This window comes from Pleurodeles waltl, chromosome 4_1 (genome assembly GCF_031143425.1).
Source record: "Pleurodeles waltl isolate 20211129_DDA chromosome 4_1, aPleWal1.hap1.20221129, whole genome shotgun sequence".
Classification (NCBI taxonomy): domain Eukaryota; kingdom Metazoa; phylum Chordata; class Amphibia; order Caudata; family Salamandridae; genus Pleurodeles; species Pleurodeles waltl.
In genome coordinates, this window is record NC_090442.1 from 758,187,340 (window position 1) to 758,209,031 (window position 21,692).

Genomic DNA, 21,692 nt, shown 5'->3' on the forward strand with positions numbered 1-21,692 from the left:
TCATAGGCACCGTCCGCTGGGACATGTAAGGAGATCGCGGCATCCTCCGGTATACAGACCGCTGGTGGACCTGTCGACAATGGAGGAAAGACATGTGATCATCACCTACAGGCTTGATCGTGCCACAATCCTGGAACTGTGTGCCCAGTTGGAGCCAGACCTGATATCAGCTATCCACCATCCCACAGGAATCCCCCCTCTAGTGCAGGTGCTGTCTGTACTCCATTTCCTTGCAAGTGGGTAATTTCAAACAACAGTCGCCATAGCATCAGGGATGTCCCAGCCTATGTTTTCCAACGTGTTGTCCAGAGTGTTGTCGGCCCTGCTGAAACACATGCGCAACTACATCGCTTTCCCTCAGGTGGAGGATTTGCCTGCAGTGAAAGGTGATTTCTATGCCCTGGGACATATCCCCAACATTATAGGTGCAATTGATGGGACACATGTGGCTTTGGTACCCCCCCCCCGCAGGACTGAACAGCTGTACAGAAACCAGAAGAGTTACCATTCCATGAATGTGCAGATGGTGTGTTTGGCCGAACAGTACATCTCCCATGTGAATGCCAAATTCCCTGGCTCAGTGCATGACGCTTACATCCTGCGGAATAGCAGCATCCCTTATGTGATGGGTCAACTCCAGAGGCACCGTGTGTGGCTATTAGGTGAGCACCTGGAAGCAAGTCAGTGGGAATGTTTGTGTGGGTCTGGGGATATCCCTACTGGTTATTGTGTGTCTAACAATTGTCCCTCGCCATTTGCAGGTGACTCTGGTTACCCCAACCTGTCATGGCTACTGACCCCAGTGAGGAATCCCAAGACAAGGGCAGAGGAACGCTACAATGAGGCCCATGGGTGAACTCAGCAGATTATAGAGCGGACCTTTGGCCCCCTGAAGGCCAGGTTCAGGTGCCTCCATATGACAGGTGGATCCCTATTCTACTCACCAAAGAAGGTGTGCCAGATCATCGTGGCATGCTGTATGCTTCACAACTTAGCTTTGCGACGACAGGTGCCTTTTCTGCAGGAGGATGGTCCAGATGGAGGTGTTGTGGCAGCTGTGGAGCCTGTGGACATTGAAGACGAGGAAGCAGAAGAAGAGGACATCGACAACAGGAACTCTGTGATCCTGCAATACTTCCAGTGAGACACAGGTAAGAATACAAACCTGCCTACTACATGTACTTTAACACTACTACCTCTCTACTGTCTGTCGTTTTCACCCAGTGTATGGTCACTGAGTTGTTACTTTCCCTTATGATTTCACAGATGTGGGTCCCACTGTGTGACATCTGCTTTGTTTCCTCATGGACTAGAGCTGTGTGACATAGGTATGTTGACATTACAATTGAAAGAGCATTTTGCCACTGTAATTGCTAATACACTAATTTGAAATCACAGATAGACTCCAGATTGTTTTGTGCTTTAAGGGTGTTTATTTAAGTGCTCAATATTGGAGGGTGCTGTAAAATGGTGAGGGGTGATGGTGGAGGAATGTCTATGGCAGAGTCCAGTCTATTAGTCTCACAGGTGCATTGCCCAAATGGGCATAGGAAGTGGAGCTGGGGAAGTTTGAGGATGGACAGGGTGACAAGGTGGCACAGAAGGAAGACAATCAGGGCGGTCTCATTTCTTGGCAAGGGTCTTGGCATTGTTCTCTGTCTTTGTCCTGGATCTCAGGGACCGTTTGCAGGGTGGTTCTCCCTCTGCAGGGGGTGGGATGCTGGTGTGGTGGTCCTCTGGTGGTGCCTCCTGTCCACTAGCGCCGGCGGAGGCAGTTAATCATCCAGGCTAGTGTCAGGGGCCCCTTGTTGTGCCACAGTGTCCCTCCTGGTGTTGAGGACTTCCTTCAGCACCCCTACGATGGTGCTGAGGGTGGAATTGATGGATCTGAGCTCCTCCCTGAAGCCCAAATACTGTTCCTCCTGCAGCCGCTGGGTCTCCTGAAACTTGGCCAGTACCGTTGCCATTGTCTCCTGGGAATGGTGGTAGGCTCCCATGTTGGAGAGGGCCTTGTGTAGAGTGGGTTCCCTGGGCCTGTCCTCCCCCTGTCGCACAGCAGCCCTCATAGTTCCCCCGTGTTCCTGGGCCTCTGTCCCCTGGACCATGTGCCCACTGCAACCGCCCCCAGGTCCCTGTTGTTGTTGGGGTGGTGGGTTAGCCTGGGTTCCCTGTAGCGGTGGACACACTGCTGATTGACGCGTCCTGGGGACAGAGGTATGGGCCCGCTGGGTCGATGCTGTGCTGGTGTTTCCAGAGGGGGAGGCTCTGTGGTGGCCTGTGCCAGTGTGAGGGGAACCGACTGTCCCGAGGTCCCAGATGGGCCGGGCTGGTCATCTAGATCCAGTTGGGCAGAGCTGCTGTCATCACTGTGGGCTTCTTCTGTTGGTGGTGTGGACATGTGTGGACCCTCCTGTCTGGTGACGTTGGGTAGGGGTCCTGCAGGGGTATAAAAGGACGTTTATTGCATCTGTGTGTGCCATGGTGTGCAATGGGTGGGTGACCGTGTACCCCAGTGCTTGCATTCCTGTGTGGGACCTTGTGTGATGGTGTTTTAGGGGGGTGTATGGGTATGTGCATTGGCCATGCATTCGTGATGGGTGTCCATGCTTTGTTGTTGCATGCAGGGCTTGGTGTTGGGATGTGTGGTTTGTGATATTGGGACATTTGTTAGGAGTTGGAGTGATGGGGGTGAGGGCGAGGGTGGGGGTATGTGATAGCATGCAGGTAGGGTGGGGGATGTAATAGTTAAGAATTGACTTACCAGAGTCCATTCCTCCATTTACTCCTGTGAGGCCTTCAGGATGCAGAGTCGCCAAGACTTGCTCCTCCCATGTTGTTAGTTGTCGGAGAGGAGGTGGGGGTCCACCGCCAGTCCGCTGAACCGCAAGGTGGTGTCTTGATACCACGGAACGCACCTTCCCCCGTAGGTCGTTCCACCTCTTCCTGATGTCATCCCTATTTCTAGGGTGCTGTCCCACTTTGTTGACCCTGTCCACTATTCTTCACCATAGCTCCATCTTCCTAGCTATGGAAGTGTGCTGCACCTGTGCTCCGAATAGCTATGGCTCTACCCGGACGATTTCCTCCACCATGACCCTGAGCTCCTCCTCAGAGAGCCTGGGGTGTCTTTGCCGTGCCATGGGGTGGTGTGGGTGATGTGTTGTGATAAGTGGGTGATATTTTGTGGTGTGTCGTGTCGTGTGAGGTGCGTGGAAGTTATGTTTCTGATGGTATTGTGTGCCTGTGGATGCTTGGTAGTAGTTTGTAGTGTCTCTCTCTGGCCTTCTTTCGGTATTTTGGCCGAAGGGGTTTGTGGGTGATGTGGGTGTGTGTTTTATATTGTATTAGGTGTGTGGGAGTGGTGTGTGTATGTGTTTCAGGTGTGTGTATTTTGATTTGTCCAATGTAGTTGTGTTTTGTAAATGTGTGTGTATTTTGAGCGCAGCGGTGTGTACCGCCAATGGAATAACGTGGTTGAAAGACCGCCATGTGGATTCATGGGTAGTGATAGTGTGGGCGTATTTCTGTTGGCGTGACGGTGGAAGTTTTGTTTTCGCCAGTTTATCACTGACCTTTGGTGTGGCGGACTTCTGTGGGTGTCTCAATTTTGGCAGATTCCGAGCAGTGGGTCGTAATTGCTTTGGCGGAATTCCGTGGCCGCGGCTGTGTGTTGGCGGTCTTCTGCACGGCGGTAAGCGGTTTTTACCGCCAATGTTGTAATGAGGGTCTATATCTGAACAACATTTTTAAGACACTGAACATAAACTCATGCAGACCGTCCATTATAAGCTTGCTTAGCGGACTTTCAATCCCGTTTTCTTGTCGAGGGACCAAATTCATGGTACAGGCTCAGAAAGAATTAGTGAATAAAGTTGAAGCCGAGTGTGCAAGGGCCATCATTTTATGATTAGTAAAGCTCCGAAAGTTTAGTTTCAGCCAGGAAACAGCCCCAGGTACTACTTATGATTCTCACTCATCTACCATTATAGTGTTCGTAAGGGAGCAAGAAAGTCCTACAGTTAAGCTCAAAACCAAGGTTGGAATTAGTGGAGAACATTTTAGCTATGCACAACTCTTTATCATGATATGTTTTAGTTCCAAATAAGTTTTTATTATGGGTCTCTATTTATAAAATGAGTAGGCAAAGTATTTATATTATTATGCATTTTGGAATTGCAATGGTATTAATTAACCGAGTCAATAAACTTATACTTGATCACCACATATAGCATAGAAAAATTATGCCAACAGTGGCTGAAATCTTCCTCCCTAGCAGCCGTAAATGAACACCTCAGTCTCCTATCAGAAGACACAGCTTTACACGATTTTCTATTGGGCCCCAGAAAACAAAGGAATAAGGGCTTCTTAGAAGCAATTTACAATTAAATTTGTAAACTTTCCCAACAACAAGCTGCAGCCCAGTTGAGGCAAATAGATTACAGAAAGCATTAACCCCTGTAGATAATGGAATGAACACCTTTTCCAACCACATATATTTAGTGAACAACACAATTTCTTATGAGATCGACATTACACAAACTGGCATGTTGTCTTTACAACATGGGCAAAATCAACTAAGGTCCATTATGCAGTTAGGTTGGACATTACAAGTCCTAAAAAGTGATTGCATATCATGGCAATACACTAGCCCAAAAGACCTGTTTGCCACATGCAATCTAACGAGACAACAGCAAATAATGGCTAATAAAGAAGAGAATTATGTCACACTTAACATCAAAAAGTTGGAAAAGTTGCCATTTACTGTGGCAGAAATACCATCTGCTGTCTGGTTAATTCATGGGGTCATTAATCTGCCTATTTCGATGCTACAATTCACATTGTGTTTGAAGCACATTCCAGTGGGCAGATATGAAAGGCTAGAGGATAGTTACATTCACAAGGTGATTGAGCTGCCCTTCTCCAACAAATGTTTCAGTGGCATGAAAGAGTTCTTTCTCAGCAGAAGCGAGTGCAAGATTTCTGTGAGCCATTCAATGATTTGTAAACAGCTGTCCTTGCACGGAGCATGTAATGTTTCAGTTGCAAATTTAGGGTATTATCTGAAGGGAGTTCCAGTTTCTTTGATTCATCCAGCATTCCAGTTGCTCTCGAATGGGAGTTATGCGGTTCTGAATAAAAAGAATTGCTGTGGAATGTGAGCCAGAATCAACAATGTAGTTTCGGTCTTCAAAATTTTCACCTGTTGAGGTAATGTGGTCCCCCCCATGCGACAGATGAAAGTAGCACAAACTTAACCTCATAATGCTACTTCTAATGTAAAATTTGACAATCTAAGCAGACTAAATTCTCTTCTATTTAAAAACATGTGGTGCTAACTTCTGCACGCGAGACCTATGCTCTTCAAGTGGCATTGTCTTCTGCAGAGATAGTCCCTTTCAAATACTGAGGGGCAGATTTATGAAAAGTGGCACTACACCTAGTACAGTGCCACTTTTCCTGCACCCCATAGCGCCACCCTAACACCACTATGTGTGCACCGTATTTAAAATATGGCACAGCATGGCAGTAGTTAGGGGTACTAGTGTCACAATTTTTTACGCCAATCTGGTGCTTTGCAGGATTAGCGTCAAAAATGTTGACACTAATCCTGCAAAGCACCCAGAGGCCTATGAAACCAATGGAAGCCTCCTTTTAACACCTGCTCTGGGCAGGCATTAAAAGTGCAGAAAAAAATGGCTCAAGGAAATCTTTTCAATCTCCTTGTGCCAATTTGTTGCCTCTCCCCCTATTGGGGGGATGCCCCATTTGCATAAATTATGCTTGGAGCAGGCATAATGTGGCAGGGTTACAAAGTAAATATGGAACTGCTTTTTTGGCCTTCTAATGCCACATTAGCATTAAACAAATTAGCCTAATGTGACTTTAGAATGGCGCAAAGCCCTCTTAAATCTGGGCCTGAGTTTCTAAAACATCTAGGTGTATTAATTGAACAACTTTTTTACGCATCCAACACCGCTGCCATTTTACATTTCTTTAAGGTTGTTGGTTCTGGTTTTGTCAGCACGTTTACCTCTATATTCAGCATTATACCTTCAGCCATACACTCTATTCACTTGAGAATTTTCGGGGGATTCCCTATTACTTTGGCATTAATTGACTTCATTCTGCTGTTGCTATTCTTTCTTTGCAATGGCTTCCCCATCTCAACAAATAGGACTGATGGCGTTTCCACCAGCCCAACTGTTGTGATTGCATAATGCAGTATTTCGTAGCACCACTTCTAGAATAACTGGAGTGCAACTGGTCTCTGTCATTCACTCTGTTTTTGAAGTGTGTGTAGCCCGTCTTTCATTGCTTGTGGTGCACTTTCGAACACGCACTGGAAGTGTATCTTGCTACACAGCGCATACCTTCTTTGAATGCTGATCGGTTGATGTTCTCGCTGAAGGCTCATTACCAATCATGCACATTGAGATTGCGTTTGCTGCAGCAGGATTCCTATCAGACTCCATTTGTGGATCAAGTGGATCTTGGTGCTACAACACCTGACACTCCACAAGATGCTGCTGCATCGGCTGGAGCTGAAGTCCCGGAACATGAGTGCTCTCTCACCTTCCTTGTCAGCAAATTGGTTTCATTAATATCTGCCAAAATGGGATCTTTTCTGGATTCCATCATCCTTGATGACATTGGCGACTTTTTAAAAGACCATGATTTTTTTAAGACTGCTGACGTTTGGCTTTACACGTTTTTAAATTCTGATCTGACCTGTTTTAATTTGACCTGCATTTTGGTCAGTTGGCTTGTCAACATAGACATTTCATTTTATACATTTTAGTCTGATTTTAAATATAATACATGTAAATATGGTGATCCTGCTGTAGGCTTTATTAGGGACCTTTACACTATGAACCGTCAATGGGGAGGTTGTTGTAAGGTTGATTTAGCTAGGATACAAGCACATTATTTTAGCCTTTTTTAGCTTAGACCTGCAGTTTGAGACCTTTCATCTAGATACATGGCCCTTTACTCATTTTATTATTTCAGCAAAGGTTTTGTTTAGTGGAGATGTTTTTATTATTTTATCAGTTGTTCCTCTGTGCAGAATTCTGTTATTCTTTTCTTGCACTACATAGTCACTTTGTGCTACCTACAAGGTTGACTATGATAAGCTTATTAGTTATTGCCAGTACAGAAAGTTCATCATGTCCCCAACATTTAAATATGTGTGTTGTCACATCAGGGCAGTTTCTCTGAACATCTGATGTTTTATTATAAAACACCTCACTTCCCCCTTTATGTTACAGGGCATTTCCATCCCATGCCACAGTGAGCTGCCTGCCGATTTTGCAGATCTGACGTCTCTACTGCCTGTAGGTGGGAGCACTCTCAGTAGAACAACATTCCTCATCTTTACCTACAACCACAGGTATGGGTTCCTTCTGGGGGGCCTGATGGGCAGATTAGGGCTTACACTGCCATGCTTTTGTATAGAATGTTAGTGGGCAGGCAGGGACACTAGAACCATTATTGTGACAATATGGTGGGACTTTTCTATATTTCACATTCCTTGTCACTGCTTTGCTTCTATTATGTTTCATCATTCCTCATAATTGCAATACGTGCCTTTTTACAAAGAATGCAGTTGATTCAATAAAACTTATTGAACCTAGTCCTGCCTCTGTTTGTCCTTTGCCTGTATGAGACATGTGAGACTGAGAGAAAGGGGTATGATCTGTTCCACAGCAGTTTCCCTGAGAAATTGAAGAAGTCATGCGAAGGGCTGCTGAAAATCACCTTTACTCTAAGGTACTGGTGAGGTGCTACTAGTTGGCCAGGAGGGTTAGGCTGACAGTTGTCACACAGCGCACGATCAGACTCAGTCTCCCGTACTAGGTGGTGCTGCCACCAAAATTCAGCAGTCTTATTACCATAATGAAAGCCTCTCCACGACACCTTGGTTCTCCAGTGGAGAGTCTTTGTGTCTTTTTGTACAGGCAATGGTTCCTAGCTGCTGCCTCTTTCACCTAGGCTGCTAGCTGATCTTGCAGCTGCAGTGGATTGACTTGTAAGTTGCACCAAGGCTTCCAGGTAGCTTCTGTTGAAAACAAGGCCCCACATGCTGGTCTTTTTACCTTAACAAACTCCCTTTAAAATGAGTTGTGGATAGAATGTGATGTTTGGCCCAGAAAGATAGACCCTTGTCTGCCTAGGTAAGGTGTACTCAGTCTGGGCCATAGTTGGAAGGGCCTGTAGGTCACTTAGGTTTTTCTCATGAATTGATATCCATACTGTGCAACAAAATGCGGCATGGTGCTGTTTAACCTCTCTCTGGGATCCCTGTCTCTTTCTTATGATTTTATTCCATCCCAACATCGTTTGGGAATAATTTCAGACCATATTATTTCTGTGCCACCAAGTTTTCTTCCTATAACCACAAGGGAGCCCTTCATCTTTTGAAATAGCGCCCTTGTTGGACCTGGCCCTTTTTGCAGGGTCATCCCCAATTTTTTGCCTCCTGTCTCCTATTTTTTCTGACCTGTTTTTGTTGGATTTAGAACTCTGAGCACTTTACCACTGCTAACCAGTAGTAAAGTATATATGCTCTCTGTATAAATTGTACTGTTGATTGGTTTATCTATGATTGGCATATTTGATTGACTGGGACGTCCCTAGTACAGTGCACTAGATGTACCCAGTGCCTGCAAATCAAATGCTACTATTGGGCCTGCAGCACTGATTGTGCCACCCACATTAGTAGCTCTGTAAACGTGGCTCACACCTGCCACTGCAGTGTCTGTGTGTGCAGTTTTAAACTGCCATTTCAGCTTGGCAAGTTTACCCACTTGCCAGGCTTAAACCTTCCCTTTTCTTACATGTAAGAAACCCCTAAGGTAGGCCCTAGCTAGCCCCATGGGCAGGGTGCAGTGTATGTTTAAGGCAGGACATATCATAATGTGTTTTATATGTCCTAACAGTGAAATGCTGCCAAATTCGGTTTTCACTGTTGCAAGGCCTATCCCTCTCATAGGTTAACATAGGGGCTGTCTTTAAATATGATTAAAGTGTAGATTTCCTTTGGGAGCGGTTAGACATGTGGAGTTTGGGGTCTCTGAACTCACAATTTAAAAATATATCTTTTAGTAAAGTTGGTTTTGAGATTGTGTGTTTGAAAATGCCACTTTTAGAAAGTGGGCATTTTCTTGCTTAAACCATTCTGTGACTATGTCTGTTTGTGAATTCCCTGCCTGGGTCAGTTTGACAGTTGGGCTGTTTGGACCTCTCTCTAGACAGTGACACAAAGGGAGCTGGGGTGTAGCCTGCATATCCTGATGATCATCTGTGCTTGGAGGGAGGAGAGGAGTGGTCACTTACTCCTGAAAGGGCTGTGCCTGCCCTCACACAATGCAGTCTCCAACTCCCTGGTGTGTGTCTGGGGCCTTGCCTGGGTGATCCAGGATTTCATAAACAAGAGAGAGTTTCCTTTGAAGTAAGCCTACTTCAAAGGACAAAATGGGTATAAAAAGGGCACCCAAAACCACAGACTTTAGATCACTTCAGGACATCAAGAGGAGCCATTGCCTGGATAAGAGCTGAAGAGAAGTGCTACCCTGCCTGTGACAGTGCTTTGTGGAGCTATCCTGCAGTTGCTGCTTCTGCCTGTGCAAGGGAACAAAGACTGGACTTTGTTGTGCATGCCTGCTTGTGAAGAAATCTCCAAGGGCTTGTTACGCCGCGGCTCTCGCCGCGGCGCTCACCGAGGCCACGGGCTCACGGTGCCGCGGCGCGGCGCCTCAATATCTCCGCGGCCGACACCCGGGTCACGGAGAGCGCCGCGACCGGCGCTCGGTCCACAGGGGACACAGCGGCTGATGCCTGGGTCGCGGGGGATACCGCGGCTCAGGCAGGAGCCGTGGAGGCTCCTAGGAGCCGGTTTACGGGTTGCGGCACTCGCCGCCTACCTTATTTTAAGCTCTGCCATAAAGGCAGACGCTATTTGGCAACGTACAGCGCTTTATGCGCTTAACCATTTATTTACTGCATGTTCACTTACCGATATCCTGGGAACAAACCCGAACCATTACACAAGGAGCACTTTATACTTCCCCTTTTTCTTCCCAGCATGCTGACCTCTTCCTCTCTGCCCAGCATGCATTGTCAGACGCATGTTTCTGATTCACTATTGTTTTCTTTTCCCCAATTCAAGATGGTGGCATTTCTACTTCCTGTTTTTTACTTCCGGTCTAGGGGTATATAAGGGGATTTCAACTGCCTGTTCATTGCGTTGCAACACTCCTTGGTGATAGTCACGCTCCTATTTGATATCCTTCTGCGAATCCTGTCTGTTCCTGATTTGCCTTGTTTTCCTGCCTTCCTGAACTGCGGTCCTAATACCCTGGTGTCCTCCTTTTCGTTTCAGGGAGTTCCCGTGGAGGTTTTTTACCCTACTGGGGTTTTTCCTCTGGGACTCCTTCTGGAGGGCACGGACTGTAGTGGTTCGCTCATACCAAACAGCACCGTGGCTACCGGAAGGGGTCGCCCCTACCTCGGCCAGAGCAGAACCCGTCGGAACAAGGACCGTTCCCCTACACCTCTCCGCTGTGAGGGTAAGACCATTGAGAACCGCGACAGATTGCAACGCCCACAATTCCAGTTGCAGTCCGGAACTATGGATAACCCAGTGGCAAGCACAGAACCTGCTAACCAGGACCTACTGGCGACGATACAACAACAGGCTCAAGAACTCCAGCAACTACGTACTGAGAATACTGTTTATCGGCAAGCCTTTGCCTCCCGGACCACAGATGTCCCTGCAGTAGCCGCCTCTACACCTCGATTTTCCGTGGATCCCACCACATTAAAAGAATTCTTGGATGCCTTAACGGTGTACTTTGCCTTTCGTCCCTCGCAATTTGTACAAGATAAGACCAAGGTGGGGTATTTGATTAGCGCCTTATCAGGACCAGCCTTGGCCTGGGCCACACCTCTAGTAACCAGAAATGATCCCTGTCTATCTAATTATTCCACCTTTATCACTACTTTTAAACAGATGTTCGAACGCCCTGGACTCGAGGCGTCAGCAGAAGAGGCTCTTTGCGAAGTCCAACAAGGGAGTTAAGATGTATTACAATACATCACCCATTTCAGACAATTAACTGCAGAAACAACCTGGGTGGAACGTACCTTGGTGACACTCTTCCGTAGAGGTCTAAGAGAGGACATCAAAGATGAACTAGTACATTCTGCCAGGATAGAAAACCTCAAAGGGTTGATGGACCAGGCACTAACGATAGAGTATCGGTTGAGTGAACGAAGAATGGAGAAAAAGAAGAGTCGGTTGCCTTCTCACTCAGTACCATCTCGTCCCTTCACCCATCGTTCCGAGGAAGTCCACCCTGAATCCAAAGGGAATACCGAGGAAGAGCCCATGCAGATTGACACAGCTCGCGGACCGTTATCCGCCAGTGAAAGGGAACATCGACGAAGGAAGGGGCTTTGCCTATATATTGTGGTGCAGCTGGTCACCTAATTCGCGCCTGCCCCATTCGTCCAACCAAGCCCTTGGGAAACGCCAACTCCCGTCCCCGGTAAGAAGGGCGAGGACGGGATATCGTGATATACCTTCTATTTGCTCTTCCAGGGAGGGAGGAACTGCTCTTTTTCTCTTACCAGTTACCCTCCATTTAACTGATGGACGTGAAGCAAGAACTTTGGCTTTATTGGACTGCGGAGCCAGTGGCCTTTATTTAGATGAAACCTGGGCCAAAGAACGACAGATAGCGCAAATACCCAAAGAAATACCAGAACAGGTACATACCGTTGATGGATCGCTCTTGGCCTCTGGGCCTGTACAATACACCACCCCTACCTTCTGTTTACAGTTCGGTAAACATCAGGAGATTCTCTCGTTTGACTTAATCTCGTCACCACACCATGTCATGATCCTGGGAATTCCATGGCTTACCCGCCACAATCCTTACATCAACTGGGAAGCAAAAACCATTTTGTTATCCTCCCATTTTTGTCAACACCACTGCTATCCGGCCGGGGATTATTGGTCCCCAAAAAATCTCTCAACAACACCTTCTCAGGTGGGAGGATCCATTAATGTCCTACAGGGAGTTCCCAGACAGTATCAGGACTATATCGATGTATTCCAGAAGCCAGAAAGACCTGAATTGCCACCCCACAGAGAATACGACTGTGCCATTTCTTTAGAGCCAGACACTGTAGTTCCTTTTGGGTGGATGTACTCCCTCACCGAACCAGAGAAACAAATTTTGAAGGAGTACCTAGATGAGAATCTACAAAGTGGGTTAATAACTCCCTCCTCTTCACCCGCCGGGGCTCCTCTTTTCTTTGTACCAAAGAAAACCAAAGATCTGCGTCCCTGTATCGATTTCAGAGGGTTAAACAGGATCACTATCAAAGACCGGTATCCGTTACCCCTCATCAAAGACATCTTAGAAGCAGTCAGAGGAGCCAAGAGATTCACTAAGCTGGATCTCTGAGGAGCCTATCATCTACTAAGAATCAGAGAAGGTGATGAATGGAAGACCGCCTTTAGAACACCTTTTGGTCACTTCGAATATAGAGTAATGCCCTTCGGACTCACTAATGCCCCGTCCATCTTTCAAAGATTCATGGATTCTATCTTTTCTGATCTTTTGCAACAAACAGTGGTAGTGTATCTTGACGATATTCTAATTTATTCGGTCCATCCAGAGGAACATTCCAAGCACGTCCGCCAAGTCTTAGAGAGACTCCGACAACATCATTTGTTCTGTAAGCCTGAAAAATGTGAATTTGATCAGATAGAAGTAAAATATTTGGGATACTGTATAGACCAAACCGGAGTTGCCATGGACTCAGACAAAGTACAGGCAATATTGGATTGGCCATCTCCTTCTTCCATTAAGGAGACTCAATGTTTTCTGGGACTAGCCAACTTCTACCGACAGTTCATAGCAGACTTTGCCCAGAGAACCAGCTTCATTACCCAAACCCTCAAAAAAGAACACCTAAAGAAAGGTTTTTATTGGACACCAGGCGCTGAGTCCGCTTTTCAGGACTTAAAGAAAGCCTTTATTCAAGCCCCTATTCTTCGACACCCAGACACCAGCAAACAATTCATTGTTGTCACAGACGCCTCAGAAAGAGCCATTGGGGCTGCCTTGTTACAAAAACAAGACGATGATGACCTAGAACACCCTGTATTTTATCTGTCACACATACTATCTGATTCCGAGCGAAACTATTCTGTGCTAGAACGTGAATTACTCGCCTTAAAGGTCGCGTGCACCGAATGGAGACACTTTTTGATGGGATCCAAGGAGCCCTTCGAAGCCCGGACCGATCACAGAAATCTACAGTGTTTAAGAAATTTCCAGTGCCAAAACAGCCGGCAGGCTCGATGGGCCTTCTTCTTCAGCCAATATGATTTCTATATCACCTACATCCCTGGTTCTCAGAACATTCTGGCGGATGCCCTGTCCCGACGTTATCCTGGGTGCGGTGATTCTGTGGTTCAAAACTTATTTGACAACAATAAAATCATAGGGGTAACACAGACCTTTTTAGATCAAGTCAAGTCTGAATATGCCCGTCTACACGAAACAGAACTAAAAAGGTTACGTCCACAGTTGCACACAGATCGTGACTACTATTATCATGATAAAGCCCTGTTTTTACCCACTAAAACAGTGCAAATCGAAGCTTTACGCATGTGCCATGATTCCCCCATTGCAGGTCATCGAGGAATGAAAGCGACTCAAGATCTTTTGCTTCGCTCTTTCTGGTGGCCGACTCTCAAGGCTGACGCTGAGGCATATGTGTTATCCTGTCCTACATGTGCTCAAGCCAAGACACCCGAACCAGACCTGTGGGGTTACTCCGCCCATTACCTGTTCCCCCAGGCCCATGGCATACCATATCCACCGATTTTATGTGCGCTTTACCTTCCTCAATGGGAAACCACGTCATAATGGTAACTGTGGACTCCTTCACCAAGATGGCCCACTTCACAGCCTTGAGAAAGTTACCTACGGCAAGGGAATTAAGTCAGGTCTTTACTCAAGAAATATTCAGGCTACATGGGCTACCCCAAGTTATTATATCGGACAGGGGTCCTCAATATATCTCCCGTTTCTGGAATCAATTCTGCAAGATCTTGGGGATCCAGGTAGCCTTATCATCCGGGTTCCACCCTCAAACCAATGGACAAACGGAACGACTTAATCAGGGTCTCGAACAGTACTTACGTAGCTTCTGTAACGCTACACAAAGTAATTGGGCTCCCTACTTACCGCTTTCAGAATTCTCCTATAATAACTCTCTACACAGTGCCTCTAAACACTCTCCTTTCTATGGCTCTTATGGTTTCCATCCCAGGGCCTTCCCAACTCCCCTGAGGGACATCTCCAATCTTCCCGCCATCTCCTCTTTCGTTCGACGGCTACGGGGTATACAGCGAATTATCCATTCCAACCTTGTGTCCACCAAGTCCCGTATGAAGAAGATGGCAGATAGGAGACGCTGTGCAGCTCCTCTATATCAGGTCCATGATAAAGTCTGGCTCTCCTCAAGATTCCTACCTCTCCGACTCACCCAAAACAAATTCAAACCCCGCTTTTATGGTCCCTTTCTCATTCTCAGGAAAATCAACCCAGTATCTATGCGTCTTCGCCTACCTCGGATGTGAAAGATCCACCCTGTATTCCATGTCTCGCAACTGAAACCTTACCGTCCTGATTTTTTCATAGGCAGTTGCCCGGTCCCCCTCCTCTGTTGGTTGATAATGTGCCTGAGTACGAAGTTCAAGAGATCTGTGACTCTCGGTTTTTCCATGGGCACCTCCAGTATCTTATTCATTGGAAGGGCTACCCTATGAGTGAATGTTCTTGGGAGGATGCCTCCTCAGTTCATGCTCCTCTTTTGATCCGCCGCTTTTTTCGGCTTTTCCCTCACAAACCCGGGGCCTCGGGGAGGGGGCATACTGTTACGCAGCGGCTCTCGCCGCAGCGCTCACCGAGGCCGCGGGCTCAGGGTGCTGCGGCGCGGCGCCTCAATATCTCCGCGGCCGACACCCGGGTCACGGAGAGCGCCGCGACCGGCGCTCGGTCCACAGGGGACACCGCGGCTGATGCCTGGGTCGCGGGGGATACCGCGGCTCAGGCAGGAGCCATGGAGGCTCCTAGGAGCCGGTTTACGGGTTGCGGCACTCGCCACCTACCTTATTTTAAGCTCTGCCATAAAGGCAGACGCTACTTGGCAACATACAGCGCTTTATGCGCTTAACCATTTATTTACTGCATGTTCACTTACCGATATCCTGGGAACAAACCCGAACCATTACACAAGGAGCACTTTATACTTCCCCTTTTTCTTCCCAGCATGCTGACCTCTTCCTCTCTGCCCAGCACGCATTGTCAGACGCATGTTTCTGATTCACTATTGTTTTCTTTTCCCCAATTCAAGATGGTGGCATTTCTACTTCCTGTTTTTTACTTCCTGTCTAGGGGTATATAAGGGGATTTCAACTGCCTGTTCATTGCGTTGCAACACTCCTTGGTGATGGTCACGCTCCTATTTGATATCCTTCTGCGAATCCTGTCTGTTCCTGATTTGCCTTGTTTTCCTGCCTTCCTGAACTGCGGTCCTAATACCCTGGTGTCCTCCTTTTCGTTTCAGGGAGTTCCCGTGGAGGTTTTTTACCCTACTGGGGTTTTTCCTCTGGGACTCCTTCTGGAGGGCACGGACTGTAGTGGTTCGCTCATACCAAACAGCACCGTGGCTACCGGAAGGGGTCGACCCTACCTCGGCCAGAGCAGAACCCGTCGGAACAAGGACCGTTCCCCTACACCTCTCCGCTGCGAGGGTAAGACCATTGAGAACCGCGACAGGGCTTGTCTTGAGCTTGTCTCCTGTTGTTGAAGTCTCAGGGCCATCGAAGACTCGCTACTGAGACTCCTGCCTGCCAAGAGGTGCCCCATCCAGTTCCTGGGGCCTTGGAAGATGAAGCTGGCAGACCAAGACTGAAAATCAACGCACAGACTGCAGTATGGGAAAAATTTCAATGCACCTTTCAAGACGGGGCTGAGAAATGACACACCGCCAGCTGCGCGGCTGAAATCAATGCTCCACCTGCATCGCGTCTGGAAGATCGATGCACGCAGCTGGAGAAACGACATCAACACCTTCTGACGGAGGCTGAAAATGTCGCAACCCACATAGCGTGGTTTTGCAGATACCGTGCGGCAGGATTTTGGAAGCAAACCTCGCTGGGTGTGGAAAAATGACACAAAGCCTGCCCGGACCTGAGTGCTTGCCCAGATCGATGCATCGCTCTCCTGCAGAGAGGAAAAATGACACACGTCAACCCGACCGGAGGAGAAATGATGCCCGGTCTCACTTGCAGGTGAGAAATCGATGCATCGCTAGCCTTTCCCAATGCACACTCGTCTGTGCGTTTTATTTTGATGCTCCCCAGGTCCTTTTCAACACTAACAGTGTTTTTACTGTTTTCTCAAGCATTTAAGACTCTTTCCTGCTTTTTCATTCATAACTTGACTTGTGTATGGTGGATTTTTGTTGTTTTGGTCTTGTTTTGTGTAGATAAATATGTTCTATTTGTCTAAACATGTGTTGTGTCATTTTGTAGTGTTTTCAATGATTTACTGTGTGTGTTGGTACAAATACTTTCCACCTAGACTCTGAAGTTAAGCCTGCCTGCTTGTGCCAAGCTACAGAGGGTGTGAGCGGGGGTTAGCTGATGGTGATTCTTCTTTACCCTGACTAGAGTGAGGGTCCTTGCTTGGACAGGGGATAACCTGACTGACAACCAAAGACCCCATTTCTAACAGCCCTCATGCCCCTGGCATTGAGGTCATTTCCATCCGGGTGTATTACTATAAAGTTTTGTGCAGTGGAGTGCCTCATGTGTAGCTTGATCCACCCTTTCAAAAGGTTCCACTGCATGCTCAGCCTGCTCATCCATGCTACTTTTGTGTAGGTGAAATTGTTTTCTCCTCAGTTAATATTCATGCAGCCATGTTATGCATCTCTCGATACAAGTGCCTCATCACTCATACCATTCTACTAAGCAAAGAAAATAGTCTGACATAGTTAAGGTGGAACCAAATCTCATTTTGTACTAGTGAATTTACTATTAGCAAATTATTCTACGGTCAAACTCAAGGTTAATAAGACTGCCATCCTTGTTTGTACCTTCCTCACACTTCAAAACAAAATTCCTACATGCAATTGTGTTCTAAACATCAACCACAACCAAAGCACCAGTTTCTCAAATTATTAAAACATGCACTACTCAACTCCTGGCACAAACAAATACATTGTGTTGGTGATTATTAGGGTTGCTGGACTGGATGTTTTTTTGCTCTACAATGGATGGCCCCTTTGAAGGAGGTTGTTGCTGTGCCAATCTGAAACATGTGGGTTGTGAAATGGCTTGTGAGAAACCTTGCCTTTGCCAATGGAATGGCTAGGTCCTTCTTGAACTGGTATATTATCAATAGGTACTTATCATTGTGGACAGGAAAGTAGCTATTCCCTTTTCTCTGCACTTCCAAAAAGGAACATAACAGTATCACAGGACAATAATGGTCGAACAACCCAAAACTGTTTAGCATCACAACCTTCTTCTTGCTATGTTGATCAGTATTTGGCATGCATACTCACAACTTGATTCAAAACGTTCCCATTTCCACACCTTTGATACATAACACTCTGAAGGTAGCATCATCTTCAAATGAGTCTCCAGCTCTGTTACCCGAAATTCCCCAAAGAACAAAAAGGAAAAATGTAGAGAAGTGTTTCATAACGGGATTTGCTTTTCGCAGACATGTGGTTTAAAATGCATTATAGTATGGAAAAGTTGATGAGAGTCTGTAGTCACAAACCTTTCAATGCTTGGTGCAGGAAAGTAATGGTGGGATCTGTCAAAGTTTGGAGCCTGTGGAGTCAAGGCAAGGCTGCCAAGCCGTAAGTGAGCCAAAACATTGATTTCTCTGTCATTTGCCAAAAGGGTAAACAAATTTACCTTGCTCTCAATAAAGCTGTGAGGTTTGGGTGTTCTATCAGGTATCTGTGTGTGGTAGTTTAGTCAAAAGGACATTTGCAGGTGGTAGGTTCATGTAGGTAATAGTGTTTATTTAAGGGTCTGTCTAGATAGTCACTGTGCTTCTAGGTTTCAGTCTACAAATGTGCAGCATCTCTTTTTCATGACTAGGGCAGAATGAGCGAGCCAACCTTGCGATCCCTCCTTGGAGCTCTCTTCCGCTTGCCCCCTGGGTATCTGGATTCCCCTCCTTTTTGGCTCTGGTGCAGGTTGCAACCCTCAAACAAAGAAAACAGTATTTGCCCAAAAAATAAAAAAATTAACAAAATACTGGTGTGTTTTCTTGGTGCTCTGGGATTCTTGGGGTGCAGTAGTGATCACCAAGTGCTCAGGGGTTTCATGCTTGGGTTCAGTGCCTGTTTTCACAGCTCCCCCAGTGCTCTTGTCTCTCTCCCCGTGCATCCCTGCCCATCACTGGCTAAAATAAAAGCCCGCTGGCACAAGAACTTGCCTGAGACCACAGCCCTCCAGGACTGTGGTTGGGGAAGCCTCGGCATCCACCGGTCCTTGGGGATCACCAGACTCAGACTTTTTTTTGGTACCTCTGCTCACTGCCCTCCTGGCTGTCTTCCTCGCATTCATCCTTCTTCTCCTTCTTTACGGTCCGCCTTTTGGGATCCCTGTGCCTGGCATCCTCCTTCCAGTGGGCCACACGCGCTGCTCCACGGTGCCCTAGCGTCCGACGAGGGTACTATGATTAATCTGTATTTTATGTTGTCAGTCCACATCGTGCTGTGGAAGTTGATGTCTTATCAGTGTCTTACATCGACAGGCTGAATATTTGTGGCGGCCATGCTAGTGGAGGACGGCACAGCCGGCTCTGTACTACACTGTGCTAAAAACCTCCTACAACATCGTTAATGATGTGTGCTTGTAACCAGAACTTGGATCAGACTGTATGATATGATCTTCACCACACTGAACCTGCTGAAGTGGACTGCTGTGTACTTGGTTTTGTTGTGCATGTAACATGAAACAGGCGACATTTCAGGATATCATGCAGTTTTTAGCAGGGATCCAAGGGCCAGATGCATGTCCATTTCATTTTGGGGTCTCTAGTTGCCACTTTGTGCTAGTCGCAATTAGAAACTCACAAAATGAAATGTACAAATCTATCTCAGACACATTTAGCAATGTCCAATGGGGTTTCAAAGAACTACCCCATGAATATTCATGAGGTAGGTCTCAAATTGCGACCCCATTTGGAATGGCTGCACTCACAAGGATGGTCACCAGCAGGACACCATATCTGTGTCTGCTTTTAAATAAAGCACTTTTTTTAAATGCACCCCATTTTCTTTAAACGTTTCTTTTCATTTTTACAGAGTAGGCAGTGGTTTGTGGGACCAGTACCTGCTCTGAAAAAATATTTACACTTCCATTCCCAAAGAGGAAGGGGTCTCTGGGGACTCTTTGTGAATGGGTTACCACCAACTTGAAGTTGGGGGTAACTGCAAATGTTTTGCAGCTGCATTCCTGGTCGCAAAACATTTCTACATGCCAGTGCAATTTTGTATTAGGAAGGGATGCCCTAAACACAACCCTTCCTAATACCGAATTGCAAAAGCAAAATGTGATTCAGTAAACAAGTTACAGAGTCACATTTTGCATTGGTACATAGAAAAAAGCATTTTTTCAGTCACAACTGGAAAAATGCTTTGTTCAACTGGCTGCAAATCCTTGTCTGCCTGAAGCATCCGTAGACAGCTGTTCCTGAAGGCTGGACATCTACTTGGAATGCCATAAAAGGGAACCACCTGAAATTTGTTAAACATGTCAGTCACATGCCAAGTCCTCATTCAGGAACAACGTAGCCTGATGAAGTGATTGTTTTGTGCTGTGCTTTATTTGCACTTAACACGTGCCTCTGCCTCATAGTCACTTCATCATCTGGAATGATGTGGCCTGAAACTTTAAGCTTCACTATCAGTTCTTCTATAAGCTTCAGAGTGGCCTTGCCTTTTGAATGTACCACAAAAGCTTCCGAGCATCCAATCAGGTAGTGAGACTTTACGTCTTGTCAGGAGCAAGATGTACCCCTACTGTCACTGTAAATGCAAAGAAGACAGGAAGGGTGGCACTACAATCTGTGGTTCCACTTGTGCCTTCCAAAATAAAAACATCCATGTAGTGGACTTTGCCTCCAGCTTTTTATGCCTGATCTATGGGCCACTCTAAAAAGGAGCTCCATTTCCAAATATTGCACAGGATATCAAGCACCATAGGAGGCAACTGTCCAAGTAAACAAGTGTACTCTAAATGCTGACTCGATGTACACCTTTGCCAAAAGAGCACCTTTCCCAGCTGCCCTTATAAGCCCCAAAACTTCATTGAGGGAAGTGCAGGAAACTGAGCAAGCACCTGGGTCAAGCCAATCATTTTCTGAGTTGCCCCAGTGGTATGGCAAGTGGTGCATGAGGCAGACCTTTTTTTCATTTTTTTGGTACCACAACCAAGGAGGACACCATTAAGTTGTTGGACTTGGCCCTCTCTGCAGGCTCACCCCTAAAATATTTAGCTTTACCTTGGTAGTTGTGCTCTCCCCTTAAAACATGGTACAATTGTCTTACACCTGACTGGTGGACTTAATGTACTCACAAGTCACTAGCAAAGTGGTACTACATGTAACTTGACCTGCAAATTAAATGCTATTACTAGGCCTGCAGCACTCACTGTGCCACCCACTTAAGTAGCCCTTTGAAGTATGTATCAGGCCTGCCACTGCAGCATGTAATGCAGTATTAAAACTACCAAATCGACTTGGCAAAATGAACCTTTTGCCAAGCCTAAGTTTTCCCTTTTTAATACATATAGGTCACCTCTAGGATAGGCACTAAAAAAGCCAAAAGGGCAAGGTGCATTGTATTTAAAAGTGGGACATGCATTTTTATGTTTTACATGTCCTCATAGTAAAAAATTCCTCAATTAATTTTTCACAACTCTAAGGTTTATCTCTTCCATTGGATAATATTGGGTTACCTTATTACATTACATTTAATAAGTGCTTACTGCTGATTGGCAACGGTAAAATGTCATTTTTGGAATCAAACTCATTGTAATTCAAATTCCTCTTTAAAGGCAAAGTTGGTCATAATTCTGAAAATGGCACTTTTAGAAAGTTGACATATTCCTCCCCTAACCATTTGGTGCCTGCTGCGAAGGTCCTGAGACTCATGACTGTGAATAGCTTGACAGTTGGTCATTGCATATTCTTCCTGGTCAGGGAGACAAAGGGAGGCTAGGAGTTGGCAGGATGGGCCATCATGCCACGGTGCAAGGGCTGAACTGATCCCTGCCCTATTTATATTCCAACGGGCTGCCTCCAGCAACTTTCAACTTGACACCAGTGTTTTTTACCTTAGACTACTTGGAGCCCTGACAGGGGAAGGGTGGAGCTTTCTCGAACCAAATGTGGGGTAGCCTAGAAGTTTCCCTTACTTCAAAGGCTGGCTCCATGTATAAATAATCCTCAGACCAACTATTCAGTACACCCCTGGACCTGTGGAAGACTTCAGAAGGACTGCCTTCTACTACAGAGGACTGCCATGCTGTTTGAGGCCTGCCTTGTTCTTCAGAGGCCTGCCTTTCTGTTTGA